Genomic DNA, 19379 nt, shown 5'->3' on the forward strand with positions numbered 1-19379 from the left:
TGAAGTATGAGCATAGATCCTTACAGTACCTAGCACTCACAATCTGCCAACCCGAGAAAGAATCTGCTTGTCAACCAATCCTCAATGACTGCTAGTATTTTACCACTAATTCCATGTGCTTTAATTTTGTTGGGGTGCTTTGTCAAAGATTTTTTGAAAATTCAGATTTACCACATCTACTGACACCCCCCCCCCCCCCCCCCCCCCACACACACACACACACACACACATCAAATTTACTGATAATGTTATTAAAAACTCAAGTTTGTCAAACATGATTTTCACTTCATGTTTCATAAATCCATGTTGAGTCTGTCCAATCAGATCATTACTTTCTAATGATCTGGTATTTTCCTCCTTAATAATAGGTTCCAGTGGTTTTCCCTACTATTTTTTGCTGGTTAACAGGTTTGTCAAACCTTGGTTTCTCTTTCTACCTTCTCTGTTCAACAATAGTGACAATTGCAATTTTCCAACCTGCAGGGACAAGAAAAAAGAGTTACGTTGATTTCAAAATGTTAACTCCATTTCTCCCTCCACAGATGCTGTCAGACCTGTTGAGTTTGTCATCCATTTCTGTTTTTATTGCTTATTTAGTTTCTCTGTCATTTCTCCATTCCTATTACACATGCTCCTGTTTTTGCTTGTATTGGACCCATATTTATTTTTGCTATCTTTTTTATTTTATGAGAGATACTCTTGCATTACATCTCTATGAGTCTGGCTATTTTATATTCAAATTCTATTTTCTCTTTCTTTAACAATTTTTTTGTTTTCCTTTGCTGAATTAAAAAATTCCCCCAATCCTCAAGTTAGAACTTGTTTAGCAACTTTATAAGCTTCTACTTTGATTGCATAATTTCTTCAAATGCCCTTGTTAGCCATGAATGTCCTGTATTTCCTGTTGATGATTTTTGCCTTCGGAATGATGAGCTACAGATTGATTTCCATACTTGAAAACTGACATTTCACTTGTGTTGCACAAAACTCTGCTGGAAGTCTATATTTATAGACACTAACTCCTTGTATAGAATATAATATATGATTAAATATAACAAGAGTAACAGGCTTCATATGATCAAAGGTCAAGCAATATTTTTCAATGTTTTCATCTCACAAATACATGAAATAATTACTTAGGTGATGTGAGATAATTATAAGAAAATTAATGTAATAGAAATTCATTTAATCAATGCATTTTACATATGAAAGACTTACACTGTATCTAACTGTGACCATAGCATTTAGATAATAAATACTAGAGTTTAACATAGATTTTTTTTGGGTAGGGGTATTGAATCGATTTGTTCCTCATGGCAAGTTAAAATCTAGGCAATCATACGCAATCACATGTTTTGCATTATTAATAAGAATTGAATATGTCCTATTGTGTTATGTGGTTCAGTAGTTTCTATAATTATCTTGAAAATTCTTAATGCTTGTGCATTATTCTAGTCATTGCAAATTTTTACAGGAACTTTATTCAAGACTACAGGACACCTGATACAGACAGGGGACAGAGACTGGGAATTGTACTTTTGCTTATGTTAGACATACTGGAAATAGTGCAGAGGGTGAAATGTTTCATTCTATTGATGGGAAACTGTTTAATTATATGGCAGAATGAATAGATAACTAGTTTATCAATGAATGCATTAATATGACTTCCTTTTCTGGTCCCTGCATTCACCGTTACTTTTATAATAGTTCTTTCTGTTCATGAACTATCTTTCTGCTTCATTCTATTGATGAGAAACTGTTTAATTATATGGCAGAATGAACAGATAACGAGTTTATCAATGAATGCACTAATGCTCCCTTTTCTGATCCCTTTGTTCTTTCTGTTCTTTAAATTGGCTGACACCAATCCTCACCTCAAGAGATCCTCGGCACAGCTGACTCTCCAACTGTCCTCGGCACTGACCCTCCAACCTCCCTTTTCTGACTGGTCTTTGAACTTATAAGGCTAAATCTTAGGGATGTTTTGGCAAAGTGTCAATTGCATTGAGCTTTTTGGAGGGCTTTTCTCAGCGAGGCCTAGCAGCTTTCTCACCATTTATGAGCAAACTTGCCTCATTAACTACCTACCCCACCTGTATGGTATCACTCTCGTCTGATTTTAGCCGCACCATTACCACATGCCATTGCCAGAACAACTCACCATTCAGTGGATATCTGCCAAAAGACCAGCCTTCCTGGCACCCACACTATATTTAAAAGCCCACTGTGCAGCTTGAGGAGCACTGCATCTAAAAGGTGCCATGTTTGGTGATGCAAAGTCATTCTGGAAACATCAGAAATGGAGAAGATGATGCAATGATTGTCAGATTCACTGATTCTCCTTTATCTGTGCAAGAGTTGACAAGTTAAAGCAAAATCAACAGGTTTGTCAAATATAATTTCACTTTCATTATCCAAACTGATATTTCCCCATTTTACCATTATTTTCTAACGTATCACATGCTTTATGAAGTGTTCTAACATTCCCCTACTAATGATGTTATATTAATAGCTCTCCATTCTTTCTCTCTTGTTGAATACTGGCGTTATATTTACCACTTTCCAATCTTCTGGAATTTTTCTGGAATCTCTATAGTTTTGAAGAAAAACATCAAGGCATCCATTGTCTCTATAGCTACTTCCTTCAACACTCTTGGTTTTAGTAATTGTATGCAGAAATAACTTAAAATAACTCCACAGAGGCAGGTTTCCCATCATCAGGTTACTTGTTATTTACACATGAAAGTTCTTGACTCCAGAACTGCCTCTTCAGAATCAGCTTTCAGAGCGCAAGAACCTCTGACTCCTATTTATATCTGTCAGCCCGGGTTCCCTGATCTGACCAGATTAACAGCCCCAATCAGGAAACTCATATTCCATGCGGTCCAGCTGGCTGACATCACTACATAGCGATTAAGAGGACAAATGGTATGTTGGCTTTAATTGCAAGAGAATTACTTCCACTTGTGCATTCAAATCATAACTGTGTTGCAAATGTTTTTTTCCTTCTCCTCTCTCCAACAAATGCTCCACCAGCAAACATGAAGGTGTTCACTTCTGCCTTCAGTCTGCATCCTGTTTTCTAAAGAACATATACATACACTTATAGCTACACATACAAATCTTAGTGAGTTATGAGAAGATTTGTAGCTCAGGTTGAGGTTCTGGATGTAGGCTTGCTCGCTGAGCTTGATGGTTCATTTCCAGATGTTTCATCACCCTACTAGGTAACATCTTCAGTGGGCCTCCAGGCGAAGCACTGCTGCTGATTCCTGCTTTCCATGTATATGTTTGGGTTTCTTTGGGTTTGTGATGTCATTTCCTGTGGCTATGTCATTTCCTGTTCTTTTTCTCAGGGTGTGGTAGATGGGATCTAACTCGATGTGTTTGTTGATGGAGTTCCGGTTGGAATGCTATGCTTCTAGGAATTCTCATCCATGTCTCTGTTTGACTTGTCCGAGGATGGATGTGTTGTCACAGTCGAAATGGTATCCTTCCTTGTCTGTATGTAAGGATACTGGTGAGAGAGGGTCATGTCATCCTTACATACAGACAAGGAAAGACACCAGTTTGACTGTGACAACACATCCATCCTAGGACAAACCGAACAAAGCCATGCATGAGAATTCCTAGATGCATAGCATTCCAACTGGAACTCTATCGACAAACACATTGAGTTAGACCCCATCTACCACCCCCTGTGAAAAAGAACAGGAAATGACATCACCATAAGAAATGACATCACCACAGAAAATGACATCACCAACCCAAAGAAACCCAAACATATAAGTAGAAAGCAGGAATCAGCAGCAGTGCTTCGCCCGGAGGAACACTGAAAATGTTACCTAGTAGGGTGACGAAACATCTGGAAATGAACCATTCAGCTCAGCAAGCAAACCTACATTCAGACACATTTAAATGGACTAATCCATGGACATTCAGTATCATTTCCACATAAATCAGTCTAGAAGGCTATGTTCCTAATCCTAATCAGTGATTTACAGCAGTATTAAAATCCCCCTTTGATAGTACAACCACACATTGTATTATTCATTTGATTCTGTTATATAAATTCTGTTGAGAAGTTCTCATTTTAGATTGCCTTTATTGCAGTCTGCCATTGTTACCTTTTGTTGATATTGTCTCTCAACATATAATGAGGTGTATCAAGCTTACCCTGCCCAGAGGGTGCCAGACTACTATTAATCCTATATGCTATCTACTTGTAAACTCAAGATGCACTGCTTCAGTTTCTGTCTGCCCTTGAGGCATCAGTTCATCTTCCTTAATTCATGGACTTTTTAGAATGTATAAAATTATCATTCCTCCTTGTCTGTCTGTTTTATTTCTCCAGAATATCTTATATTGAGGTAATTTGAATTAATTCACAGTTTCTGAAGTGAGACACACTTCTGTAATCTCTATAGCTTAGATATTACTGTCAGTGATATCAATGGACGAATACTTAACACATTCGTAAGACATTCCTCTGATATTTTAACTCAGGCATTAGCTCAGTTATTTTACATTTAAATGTTAATTTAAATTTAAATTTTAAATGAGCTATCTATTAAACTAACAGACTGAGAACTGTCATATGAGTGCATCAAAGGGATGATTTTATGCAATCATATTCTCAGAGGGGAGCCTTGTTTGCCAAGAGTGTATATTATGAAATTGTGGATAAATTTCCAGAAATGTTCCATTCCAGCCTAGATATCTGAAAATAATATCATGAGCAGTGAGAACTGGATAGTCACTCATTTACTCCTATTGTTTTATTCATTGCTGTCTATCTCTATGAAAGGCCTGGTATAATCAAGACTATGTAATTCTATATCAGACATATTTCATTTTTAAGGGAACATAATTTCCTTTTGAAACTACTGACTGCTTTGTTTCTACCTTGCAATTCACACAGTCTAACAACATCTCTCCGAATACTCTCCGAATAATCTCCTTAAAACCTGCAAGATTAAAACTTTCATTCTAAAACAAAATATCCCAGTGGCTCAGTGGTTAGCACTGTTGCCTCACAGCACCAGGGACCTGGGTTCAATGCCCGGCTCAGGTGACTGTCTGTGTGGAGTTTGCACATTCTCCCGGGTACACCGGTTTCTTCCCACAATCCAAAGATGTGCAGGCCAGGTGAATTGGCCATGCTAAATTGCCCCATAGTCAGGGTTGGGGAATGGGTCTGGGCGGGTTACTCTTCGAACGGTTGGTGTGGATGTGTTGGGCCGAAAAGCCTGTTTCCACACTGTAGGTAATCTAATCTAATCAAAAACATTAATGCTAATTAATAAAGGGAACAAGGAAGTTACTTTGAAACATAATTTATTTTGCAAGATTAAGGAAGTAATTTAACTTGAGGGAGAATATGGCCAGTTATCAGTAGTGATACAGAGAGAGAAAAACAAGTTATTCAAGTAGTTAGAGATCTGAGGCAAAGGAAATGGTGCACAAATTGTAGTATTAATAACAAAAGTTTTATCAGGAGTCAGAAGATGGTTAAAAAAATCATATGAGGCCCCCAATAAAGAGGTGGGAATTTTAATTCTGAAAACTGATGGGTTTGGGTCAGGCTTGGATCAAAGTCTTACAAAACAACTTCCCAACTCAAGTCTGCCTCAAAACTGGCACTTCTAGCATTAATTGAGGTGAGATGATGGTTGAAATAAAATCGGAAATTTTATTTCTGGAATAACTCAGCAGGTCTGGCAGCATCTGTGGAGAGAAATTGTTTAATGTTTCAGGTCCAGTGACCATTCTGCAGAACCAAGCCATTAACTCTGCTGTCTCTGCACAGATACTACCTGACCTGTTGATCCTTTCCAGCAATTTCTGCTTCTGTTTTTGATTTCCAGCATCTGCAATTCGTTGTCATTTTTGTTAAGGTGTTGGTTGAGTGACTAATCTGATCAAAGAGGCTGGTTAGTACTTTAATTAACAAAGCTGCAAATCATATTGTTATCTGAATTTAACTCTAACAAGTTGGATTTCCCAAGTCTTGGAGAAACCCTAATTATGTCCTTGTGAGGAAGTTGCTGATCAGCAAGTTCATTCCTGCAAACCTAAATTTTCAATAATCTAGCCCATCCTGTCTGAACAACCCCACCGTATTCTAGACATCCCCACATTCCTTGTGAGACCTCCGCCGCAGCAGTCCCCTCCTACCAAGAAAGAAATGCCGAACCCCGGACTTCTACTTCCAAGCAACCTCAAGGGTCACTGATACCTCCACCCACCAAATCAATCCCAAGGTCTCTGAATCCTGTACCTGCAAGTCCTTTTATCTCCAAGCAGACACACAATCACCCATTCAGACTTCCAATCACTTCCCAAATACCCCACCTTCTCACCCCACCTCCACAAGCCAAATGTTTCAGATTGCCTCAATCAGCCTCTGCTCAGCCTCCCATAAAGTCCTGGATCTTCCCGCTAAATCTTCACTGTAATCTTCACTGGCCCAATCAAGTCATAGACAGTTCCCTGAGACTAGAACATAACTCCTGCATTATTTATAGTTTATGAAAGTAGACAAATCAGAGCCAGAGTACAATAGGCCCACTAGCAGTCGATGTATTTTAAAAAAGATACCTGAAGTTATCTTAAAGGATGTTTCTTATGACCACTAGCTAAACTAAGAGACTATCAGAGCTATGCAACACTGGTTTCCAGATGCATACGTATTACAGACACATGTTATGTGTGCATGCATTTAAAGCAGAAGTTTGCAATTGAACTCACCACAGGTTTGTATTGCATGCCACATTCCATCTTAATACTCCACAGATCATGCACTGATAATAAGAGTGATGAAGGGTCTACCAATGTGATGTGTTTTAGGGAAAAGTTCAGTGTATACTGTGGTCAAGGATGCTGAACTGGACATTGCTGAGTGTATGGGACCAATGATCTGCGTCTGAATTAAGCTCTTAAAGGTGACCATATTTTACACTGTTATTAAACTGTAATAAGTGAACCAGTTTATTTAGCAGAGTAATATGTGTTGGAGCATCTGGTTTAATTAAAGGAACAAACTCTGGCTATTTTTCAAGCAAGGAGTAGACACTTATCATCTAACGTCAAGTGTTTGGTTTTAATCATAGTTTTTATATCACTGTGACCTAGATCACTGTCTATGACACATGAGATAGTGTGTTGTCTTTCCCTAGAAGATGTAGCAGCAGTTGATGGATGTTTTCTCATCGCTAACCTCATTACTACCAGCTTCCCATTCATCTAATGAAATGCTGTGATAGAGTGAGCCAAGGCACTATAAATCATGCTATTCTTGTAGCCCTTAGCAGATTCATTAGAAACACTAGCTATATATCTATTCAAAAGAAGAATAAAATAAACATGTGCATATAGAGGGCAGCTTGCCTTCATTGCTTGTATTATCTCTCAGATTTCATAAAATTCTGCTTAATTCCATTTGTGTCATTTGTGATAATCCTCAAGAAAGTGTGAGTCTGAGATCACTGTGACCTTAAGTCGACCACATGACCAGCTGAAACAAATGAGTGCATTGGCCAGAGGTCGAGAAGGCTTTACAAAAGTGAAATTATTTTGATATCAAAAACTGTATTAGAAAGCGTGAATAAGAAAAAAAGGAGGCAGGAAATAACCGTCAATTATTCATCGCCTGCTTTCAGTCAGTTATTAACAGTCCAAGAGCTCTTGGCCAAACTCTTCAATTTTACAATGGGAACAGCCTTGTCAAAGTAATTTGCTCTCAGCAATCGCTAAATGATCAGTATGAAAACAGAGCTGGCTTCAGTGAACAGATCTCTGTGACTTGCATGAGTGCTTTGCATGCTGGAACAGATTCATTATTTTTAGATGACTTCCTTTTTTCCCCTCAGGACTCCTTAGTGCACAGCTGAATGTCAGCCTGATTGAGATCCTGAATGCATTTTTAAAAGAAAGCTGTTACATTTCTTAAGTTTTATTCATATACAATGATGAGCTAGCCCAGAGGTAACCTACTTTATCAATAGGAGATTGTGATCATGCTCCTTGGCAAAGGCATTGATGAGGACGGGGGAGATAATAGAGCTTAGGTAACAAGATAAAAAGAAAAAATGAAATATGTGCCTGAATGCTAAGGATAGATTATTTCTTTTATAGAAATGTAGAAAATTAACATATCCAGATTTGGATGACTTGAAATGACTGTCTCATGTAATATTCTGTCACCTTGTTACAGAGCCTCATATTTATCATTGAAACTGGCAAATCATTAGAGTGTATGTGAATATAAATCAAGAAACTAAAGCTGTGGTGTTCTCAGCACAAAATGTAGCTGCTATAGTATGAGAAAAGGGATGTATCATAGTTATTTTCAACTTCAAACAAAATGGATTTGTCTCTGTTAGAACCAATTAGCACTGTCTGAACAAGCATGCTGTCACTATCCAGTCATTTCCTGATATATTTCTCTTATATCAAAAAGTTCCTACCAATAAATTTCAATGGGCTGAGCACTTTTGCTTCAGTTATATCATTTTCCTCATGAATGTACAATACTTGGGAGTGGTTATCTGCCATTGTTCATACAAAATTAACAAAAATACTTCTCAAGTATATTTTATTTTGAAAATATTTGTTAATAATACATAGAGAAAACATGGATATTAGCCTTAAAATGAAATGTTGGTGATATAAATGATGCAAAATGTTTAACACACTGTCATAATATTTCTTTCTGCACTGTTGTAATGGAATTGTTAACACCTTTTATATTAAAAAAAAGAACACTAGAAGAGTTCAATTGACGTTTTGTCCTCAAATGTGACCAATAGTGGTTTCTAACCTTGAGTCTGAATTAGACTCACTTGGTAGAAACTAATGTTTGCCATAATTGTGCTTTGGCAAGAAAGTAATGCCTTATTTGTAAGATTGGGCTAACAAAGTGCAAAAACATTTTTAACTTTTCAAATAATAAACTATAGTGTTTCAAAATGATGGTAGGATCGTAAGAGATTATACTTGACTGATGGCACTTTAAGAAGCCCCATGCTAGTTGCAAACTTTATAATCTCACCAAAGACAGTTCATTTGAACACTCCAATAGATGATGATGATTAAACATGAAATTTGGGGTGACACTCAGTTCAATCCTTTGGCAATTGCCTACCAAAATCCCAGACTTCACATTAGTGTTTAATCATTTTTTAAGGCTTATTCCTTTATGCAATTTGGACTCATCTATGTCAAGTAATATATTGAAAATGACACAAATCAAGAAAGCTAGCTGCCCAAGTCAAAATAATCCTCATAATGGCAAGTTTCACAGTTTCACAGGTCATTTCCAGAATTGACAAGATTGAATAAATTTGAATAAGACTTAGGAACAGAAATTGTCCATTCATTCCCTCAAATCTGTCCTAATATTCAATTAGATTGTGGTTCACTTATAGCTCAACTCCATTTATCCCCTTTTGTTCTATATCATAGAATGCTTACAGTATGGAAGCAGGCCATATGGTCCATTGAGTCCACACTGCCCAAAAATTGAAAACAGTGGTCCAAGGTTTTGATTAAGGCTCTGTAAGGTTGCAGAAATGCTTTCTCATGAATAAATTCCAAATCCCTTGTGATAAGTGTGAACACTTCATTAGTCTGAACAGTAAGTGCTGAAAAAACTCAACAGACCTGATAGCAACTGCAGAGAGAGAAACAGGATGGCCATTTCAAGTACAACATGACTACTTCAGAACTCAAGAGAAAAGAGAGAAGGTGATGGGTTTTTTTATGGTTGAGAGGAATAAGTGGTACAAAAGAAAAGGTCAAGCTAAAAAGCAAGGAGGGTGAGAGATCACAGGGTCAATGATCACGAGGCAAAGGCTGTGGTAATGATTGTAGAGAAGGGAGTTAGATCCAGATTAGATGTTAATAGCATCTGTACGGCTGTACGAAAAGCAAAATGAAGGAGTGGAAAGTGAATGATATGAAGCAGAAGATGGGGTAAATAAAATGGAGGATGTGGACTGATGTTGTCTAACTCAATATTGAATCCAGAAACTTGTAAAGAGCTGCAGTGTAAAATGAGGTTTTGTCCCTCTGGATGGCATTGAATTTCAACGGAACACTGTAGCAGAGCTAGTATAGAGAGATGAGCTTAGGGAAAAGGTGGTGCATGAAAACAGCGAGTTACTGGAAGGTCAGGATTCAGCTTGTGAAGGATCCCTCCCACAACTCTTTCTCAGATGCATCAATAACTTTATGTGTTGTTTCCTGCTCCTATCCAGACTGGAATGATTAGTCAATTTTGCTTCCAGTTTTAAATCTTCTCTCACCTTCATCTGATCCACATCTAACTCTTCTCTTACCTTCCCCTCTCTGTCTCCATTTCTAGGGATAGGCTGTGCAATGATTTTCATTACAAATCTACCAATTCCAACAGCTATGTTAACTATACTTGCTCATCTCTGATTGCTGTAAAGACTCAATTCCATTCTCCTATTTCTCTATCTTTGTTGTTCTGAGGATGCTAGCTTCCTCAACAGTGCTTCTGACATGGCTTCCTTTTCCCTCTTTTCCTCAAATCTACACACTGCTCCCAGCCCACTCCCCCACCCTTATCCCCTTACCCCCACTACAGTGAATACAGCTTATAACTATGTCTGACCCAATTCTCACACCTCTGCCTTCACCCTTTCCCTTATTTTCCAGACTGCCACAGGGTTCCTCTTGTCCTCACTTTATACCCCACTAGCCTCCAAGTGAAAAGGGTCAGCTTCCATTAGTTCCATCACCTCCAGCATATGCTACCATTTCCCCTCTACTCTCCAGTTAGCATTCTGTTCTGTTTGTGACCCCATCATGCACTTTTCTATCATCCCCAGCACCTTTTCTACATTCCATGACATCATATGCAATCTCAACATCTGTAACACTTGCCTTTTTAACCTCCTCCTTCCTCACTGTCCAAGATTTTAAACTCTCCTTCCAGGTGAAGCAGTGATTTACTTGCGATACTTACAATCTGTGGTATTTACTGCTCATAATGCAGTTTCCAAGGCAGGAGGATGGCCAAATGCAGATGGTCATTTACTATTTTAAAATGCTATTTTACTCTCATACTAACATTTCTGCACTAGGTCTGCTGCAGTGTTCCAATGAAGCTGATGAAGCTGAACACTAGATGGAGGAATGGCATCTCATTTTCTGTTCTTGGTTTAGGCACTTGATTGTGTTCTGGACAAAAAGTTCAAGTTCAAAAACACCGGATCATGAACTCTGTCCTGCATTTTCTCTCCCCCATCTTCCACCCTCCCCCAATGTCTGGTTTTCTTGATCTTCAGTGCAGCTGACCTATATTCTTCTATTAACACCTACTCTGAAACTATTTCATTTTTCTACATGCACAGTCACTCCTTTGGCATTTTGTTCTGTAACATGTATAATATCCAATCTCCCTTAAGCCCCAGCCTGCCCTTGTTGTTCTGTTGTATCCCATTTGCTCCTCTTCACCTTTATCTACAGTAAAAAAAACAATCATTTTTTTCACTTTGCCCCTCAGTCCTAAAGAAAAATTATATTGCTTTTAAAACATTAACTTTGTTTTTCTCTCTACAGATAGTGCTAGCACTGCTGAGTTTCTCCAATACATTCTGTTTTTCTTTCAGATTTCATGCATTCACAATCTTTTGCTTTTGGTTCCATTGGATGGTATACTATTTTATAGATTCAAGACAAGACAGGCAATGTACCATCAACACAGTGATGTGACATCTAGACAAGTGGTATTCCGATCTAAAGATCATCACTTTCAGTCTCTCCCTACTCATTGTGATGGAGTCAGTATATTGGGTTTAGTCAGTCAGTTATGTGCATGTAATATAACAGTAATAGCCAGTAAGCACACAGGTCAGACTATGCATAAATCTGAAAAATCAAAATGTAAGTCAAGTCATTCATAAAGTTCAAGACAACAAGAACTCAGTTTTTGTGATATATGTTATATGTACTAAATGGATAACATTCAAAGCATTTTATAAGGGCAGTGGAGTTAGACCCAAGAAACCTTATCATTCATCTTTTTTGATTCCATCCTTATGCTTATGCATTAGCTTTTAGTCATTTATATATCTGAATGCCACACTCCATTTGCCTCATTGTACCCAATCGCTCAGCTTTAAGAAAGAAATTCATTTGCCTTTCTCAGATCCAAGATGGACAACATCACACTTCTCACATTGAACTTCATTCACTTAATTTCAAACTAACACTTAATTTGTCAATGTGCCTTTACATTTTTCTCCTTTCCTCACAACCTACTTTGAGCCTAAGTTCATGCCACCTTCAAGCTGGTATCTAAGTTATCAATTTTTATCATGAAAATTTGATGCTATTTTACTGATTCCTCAGGGACAGCACTTGTCACAGCCTGGCTATCAAGAAAAACCCTTTATCTATATTCTCTGCCTTCTATATTATCAACAATAACAAGTTTCCTCCAATTCAAGGTAATTTAATTTTGCTAACAATCCAATGTAGAGATCCTCATCAAATTCTTTCTGAACATCCATATGGTGTCGGATTGCATCCTGCTGTCTCTGCATTTTGTCAATGCTGACCAATATGGAGGGTCGATACCATAACAGGGAGGTAATTATGAAACTAAACTGGTGAATTCACCACACTTTTGTGGTGCATTTGAATCTTACTGGTGGTTAACAGAAAGCACAAAGCTTCAGAACATTAAGAGCTTAAATGGGATGATAAAGAAGTGACACAGTGCTGCTTTATTTGGTAGCTATGAAAAGGAAACCTGCATGCCACACATGAAGGAACAGCATGGGCACTGACAGGTAAAGCCAATAGTTATGAAAAATGGCTAGCGATACAGGTACAGCCTGCCAGGCTACTATTGCTCAAAAGAAGGAAGAGAGGGAAAATGTTGGAAGGGATTCTACAAAATATCTGTCAAGAAGACCTTGCACTAAGGGGGATGCCACCTTTCATGGACTTTATCCTTCAAGCACAGACCCCTGTGCGCTGAAGAGAGGATATGCCCTCTGAAGCCTACCTACCTACAAACACCCAAGTGGCAATGTCTCTGGAGACTGCATCTCTAAGGAGGCTGTCACTGATCTCTGTGCCATGTTTTGGATGAGCTCCAACCCAGGAGAAGAAAGGCAGCCAGAGAGCACACAGTACCTAATGGTGCTGATGACCATGAGTGTTAATCTCTACTTTCCAGCTCTTTGTATTTCCACTGAGAATATGTTGTAGGAGCTCTAGTTTGCAGCCTATCAATATATCAGGAGCTGACCAATTTAGTATTAAAGAGGACAGTGACTATGTTTGGCCACAATACTAATCAAGATGGATGCAGAAAAGTCCATTGGGTTAGGAGCCATTGCTGAAACAATAGTGTAAGTTGATTGGCTGCACAATGGGTGCATTAAGGCTCCCATATATTTCGTTCAGAGTTAAAGGCTTTGCATGAAGGTTGCACAACTTTGGTCAGCTAAGGAAGTTCAATATTCTAACAGATTGAAAGAGAAGACATATCATTTTGCAAAGATTCATGGTAGATCAGATGATTGTGAAAATTTTGAAAGCAGCAAAGGATAACTATGTAAAAAGAGAGAGATGAAAAGAAAGTTATTTGTTGCAGATAAATCACCACAAATTATCTTTAATTTGGCTACAAGTTAAGAAATCTCACACACAATCAAGTACAAATATAGCTTTATCGAATGCAGCAACCAAAATAAGACTCCTCAAGTAAGCAAATTAAGTCTCACAACTCAACTTGGTATTTACCTGATTAATGGTTGAACTTAGCTATAATTCCAAACAGCACTGTCTGTCCCCGATGTTTAAGATTTGATCCTTGCGAACTGTTCTTCAAAGCTCTTCTGACGAAGAGTTCTGGAGTTGAATTATTATACCGATCGTCATTTTCAGTTCTGTGGTGTGACAATATTGATGATTTTTAAATTCTTTCATCCAAAATATTGATTACTCATTTGGAGTCCTTGAGTCTGCAACTTGCTTTCTTTTCAGAAATAACTCCTCTGTTTCTTGTTATATTCAATGTTAGCTGTCTATTTTAAAACACAGAGTTCCTGTGATTAACCTTTAGAGTACTTCTGTAGGGCAATCAATTGTGCTTGTAGTATAAAGCAATCAGTAATCAAGCAGATGTCAAAGTTTTGTTCATGTAGCTTTGATCCCTTCTTCTCCCAGGTGTGGCTAATTGCTTTCAATTCCCATAAATTTGTCCTTTAATAGTTTATGCCAGATAGGGTTATTGCTGTTTCTTTCAATCCGTAAATAATTATTAAAGTTCTGAAGGTAAGGGGTAAATGTAGGGGTATGGGTGGGTTGCGCTTCGGCGGATCGGTGTGGACTTGTTGGGCCGAAGGGCCTGTCTCCACACTGTAATGTAATGTAATGTAATGTAATCTAATCTAATGAAGTTTATAGTATTACCGTCTCCCTGTTTTTACGTTATTTTTAATTTGATGAACAAACACTCAAATAATTGATCTCTAGCTGCCATATTGGTTTATGTCCAAGCTGAGTTGCTACACCATACACAATTTAAAAATACATCATTTCAATATATGGTGCAAATATAAGCAGACTAATAATCAATAAATGAATTACAGAATAATGATCAGTAAACAAATCACAAACCAAAAATAGAGTAATAACCATACATAGAACAAAAATAAAGGAATTAATATATTATGCTTCATCCACTGCAGCATGAGGATTATCATATCTCAGCAGAACTAAATCCATTTTCAACTTCTGCAATTGGTGCTGATGCCTTTGGAGGAACATAGTAATAGACACAAGGTAGACCCAAGTATACAAGGTAACGACAAGATGTGAAATAATATGAACCCGCACAGCCATGTGGCTAATCGCTTTCTATTCCTGTATAAGTTTGGCACTGTCCTTTAATAGTTTATTTCAGACAGAATGATTAATGATTCTTTCAATCTATGAATGGTTATTAAAGGTCTCAGGTTTATAAGATCACGTCTTGGAATGTTAAAGTGAGTTTGTTTGCATTGGAAGAGTTTTGAGTGGATATCATAAATATTGGAAAGCCATTAGGCTGCTTTCTGTTCGAAACATCAGGGATTGTTTTGTTTTGCTTAGGGGAAACACCACAGTTTAGAATCATTTTGTTCAGCCACAATTCACAGACATCCTAGTTGAAGTTGGATATATGAAAACATTTTCCTTGAGCAAAGGGTTAGTTTGGAGAAGTTAGAAATAGGTTATCTCACTGTGAGGGTTTCATTTTGAAAGGCATGTTTAATTAGAATGCTGAAGCTAAGAAAACCTAAGCTCAGTTATGTGAATATTGATCAACTCTCATAACCAGGAGCTGAAAGCAATGGTTAAGTCAAGCCCTTAGTTGTGATAGAGAAGGGCTTTTCTCTCTCTTTGGTATTTGAGTACACTAAAGGTTTAATGCTGGAATAGATGTAATATTGTAGTTTTACTGTGTATTTTGAAATGTTTCAAATTCTGTTATATGTAAGGAGCATTTTTATCCTATTTTATCTTCTTTCTGTTTGCATAATAAGCTTCCCTGTTTTATTGCCAAAACCAGACATGCAGCACTGTGTGGTTATGTTTTAGTGAAAGACCAGCTTATTAAATAAAAAGCAAAATATGATCTGTCAAGCCAGAAGTCAGCCTGTGTCCTGGCTTGTCTAGTAATAACATTAGTTGGGATCATAACAAAGAGAGAAACTGAAGTATAAAAAATACTAACAAGAAATAATTAATACGTTAAAGACTTCTACAAGTATAAAAATGGTAAAGAGTAATTAAAATAAGCATTTGTAGTTTAGATATTGACATTGGGACGTAATAATAAAAAATAAAGAAATGGCGGAGACTTTTATCAAATTTTGTGTCTGTTGTCACAGTTAAAATACAGAAAACATCCTCAGAATAGTGGAAAATCACATGAGAAAAGGGAGGGAAGAATATCTAACAAACACAAACAGTAGAGAAAAATGTCTAGAAAAACTAATGGGACTAAAATCTGACAAGTCCCCTTAACCTGATGACATGCAGCCAAGGATCTTAAATGAAATGTCTGTCGAGATAATGGATACAATGGTAGCAATCTTCCAAAATGTCTTAGATTCTGGAAAGATGCTGGATTGGAAAATTACAAATGTGACACAACTAATTTAAGGAGAAAGGGATTCAGGAACCTAGAAACTCTTGTCCACTTAGCCTAATGTCTGCCATTGCAAAAATGTTGGATTCCATTATTAAAGATGTAGTATCAGAACATTTAACAAATAAAATAGAATCAGACAGAGTCAACATGGTTTTGTGAAAATGAAATGGTGTTTGACAGATCTATTATGACCAGTCAGGCTTTTAAATTAACATTGGACCCAGGAATCCTTGAAGGACCCAGAAGTGTGCCATTGCTGAACACATGTTAACATGAGAGTGGCAACTTATAGAGGGCATGGTCCATAGTTAATGTGGAAGATAGCATGAAAAATCTCACTCAGGTTTACAGAGAGAAACTATCCACAAAACCTATTGCAATGGACTATGTTTACATTGTCAATTTTCTAGTAAAATTGAAACCCTTCTCTTGAGCTCCAGACTGCATGTGAGTTCATTAGAATTGGTGGATCCAATGTATCTTGAACATTAACCTCTTCAGAACCATTACATTTTCCAACAGGATATGGTAGGGCCTTGAGTATTGATGATAAAAAGACACAAATCCAAATTTGTTGATGACTGAAAGTAGGCAGTATTGTTAGCCATGTAAATGGATGTGTTAAACTACAAAGAAACATTGCTCAATTGAGCGAATGGGAAAATATGTGACAAATGGATTACATTGAAGATGATATACTTTGCACCTAAGAGATAGCAGAATATTTTGTTAATAGTGAAATACTTAAGGAGTGAAGTTTCTAAGAGAATTACAGATCCAGGTACAGGTACCAAAAATATCAAAAAGTTCATGAATTACAAGCCTTTATATCTCAAAATGCACAATGCAAAAGTGTCGAAGCAATACTTCAGCTGCAGAAAGCTCTGGTTACATCACAACAGAAGCCCTGCCAAATATATGAACCTCAGGTTGAAAACGTGATTTGGGATAAAGTCAAGTATGTGTTTTAAACTCACAAATCTGCCATTGAATGATGGTACAAGTAATCGAACCAATCGCTAACTCTTGTTCTTATGTTCTGTTAAGCTACCTTAGAGCATTTCTTTCAAAGAAACTAAACATAATTGACCACAATTTAAACTTCTGTATCTGGAACCATCTTTATTCCTCCCTTTAAGAGAAATAAATCATTGCAAATGAGTAGAGCATAAATGTACACAAGTGTACATCCAAATCAGAACAGAACTTGCTGGAAAAACTCAGCAGGCTTTTCAGCAGTTCTAAAGAAGGATTATTGCACTCAAAACATTAAATCTGTTTTCTCACCATAAACTGCCATACCTGCTTAGTTTGTCCAGAAATTTTTGTTTTCATTTCAGATGATCAGCATTCACAGTTCTTTGTACTATATTCCCTTTCTCACCATTAATATAACTTCTTTTATTTTATAGGAGTAAGTGAGGACTGCAGATGCTGGAGATCACAGTCGAGAGTGTGGTGCTGGAGAAGCACAGCAGGTCAGGCAGCATCCGAGGACAGGAGAATCGACATCTCGGGCAAGAGCCCTTCTCATCTTTCATTTTATACCATTCTTTGTATTCTAATATGCAGTCGTAAATTGTCCTATTTTGAGCTGTACTGGACTGAGTGGAAATGTCCAACATTATTTCATGTTAAAATATCTGAAAGCTGTTATAAAATGTCTTTATCATAATTTTTTTTTAAATCAAGTCTTGAAGGTGAAAGTACAGTATTCTATAACTGTACCTCAAGCTGAGAAATTTATTGACTAATGAATCCCCTGGAAAAAGGTTTTTTTTTACCTAAGATTAAACAGCGACAGAAATAATCTTGGCTCAAACAAACACTTTGAGTATATTTAACAATTCAGCAATAAACAGTTCTCAAAAGTAAAGAACAGTGCTACTGTTAAAATTTATAAATAAAGATTGGTTATCTTGGCCGCTAACAGAGCCATCTCTTCCAATCTTGAGTATATATACTTGGCACATAAGTGTTCAATTAGAGTAACTGTTAAGTTTTATGTGTTAGCCCGCTTTATTAAATACAAATAAATTTCCTTAGGCATTTGTGCACTGGAGCATAGGGAAAATAAAAAATTACTATCTACATCCTGAATCAGAACCACCAAACTGACCTGAACTGATCCACTTCAGGCCAATTCAAGAATTTGATTTAACTCTTTCCTTAATAATATTCTTCTGGATGTTCATTATGCCACCCCACTCTCCCAACTACCTCACTACTTGACTGTAAATTTGTTTATGATCACAGCATGTGCCTGCAATCAATAGTTAGGCTGATTGCATCAAAGGTCAGCTCTGGAATTGCTGTAGAAGTCCATCATTGCATAATTGAGGGGTAAAGTCTATTTTGAAACTTTATTGCTGGAACAGCACAGCAGGTCAGGCAGCATCCAGGGAACAGGAGATTCGACGTTTCGGGCACAGGCCCTTCTCATTTCTGAAGAAGGGCCTGTGCCCGAAACGTCGAATCTCCTGTTCCCTGGATGCTGCCTGACCTGCTGTGCTGTTCCAGCAATAAAGTTTCAACTTTGATCTCCAGCATCTGCAGACCTCACTTTCTCCGTAAAGTCTATTTTCCCATGTTACCTACTTCATATTTTATTCTGACTAAATGAATATTTATTTATAAGATATAAAATGTTCTCTATGTTCCTGTTTCCTCCATGGTTGAATATTTCCACCAGCTTCTCTTTCATTCAGTTTTTATTCAGCAGACACCCTTCATGCTGTGTCTGCTGCCATTGTTTAACAACCATAGTAATTACACTAATTAGTGTTGTACAACCTAGGGTATCATTATCCTCTCATGAAAGCAGACAGGTAATACAAATAGATACTAACATCCACTAGTGATCTTCAGCTGCTTTTGTATTTGGTATGCTGTATTATCCCAATGTATATGTTTAACGTCGTCAGCAGCAAGCCCAGGTGAACTCTGATAGTTCGAACAAAAGACCATCAACCAAAAGTAGTCATGATTTGGAGATGCCGGTGTTGGACTGGGGTGTACAAAGTTAAAAATCACACAACACCAGGTTATAGTCCAAAAGGTTTAATTGGAAGCACACTAGCTTTCGGAGCGACACTCCTTCATCTGGTGATAACTTCGGTCCGAAAGCTAGTGTGCTTCCAATTAAACCTGTTGGACTATAACCTGTGTTGTGTGATTTTTAACTTCATCAACCAAA

This window comes from Chiloscyllium plagiosum, unplaced genomic scaffold (genome assembly GCF_037043375.1).
Source record: "Chiloscyllium plagiosum isolate Xiang-an unplaced genomic scaffold, Cpla_swu_hap1 HiC_scaffold_2, whole genome shotgun sequence".
NCBI lineage: Eukaryota > Metazoa > Chordata > Chondrichthyes > Orectolobiformes > Hemiscylliidae > Chiloscyllium > Chiloscyllium plagiosum.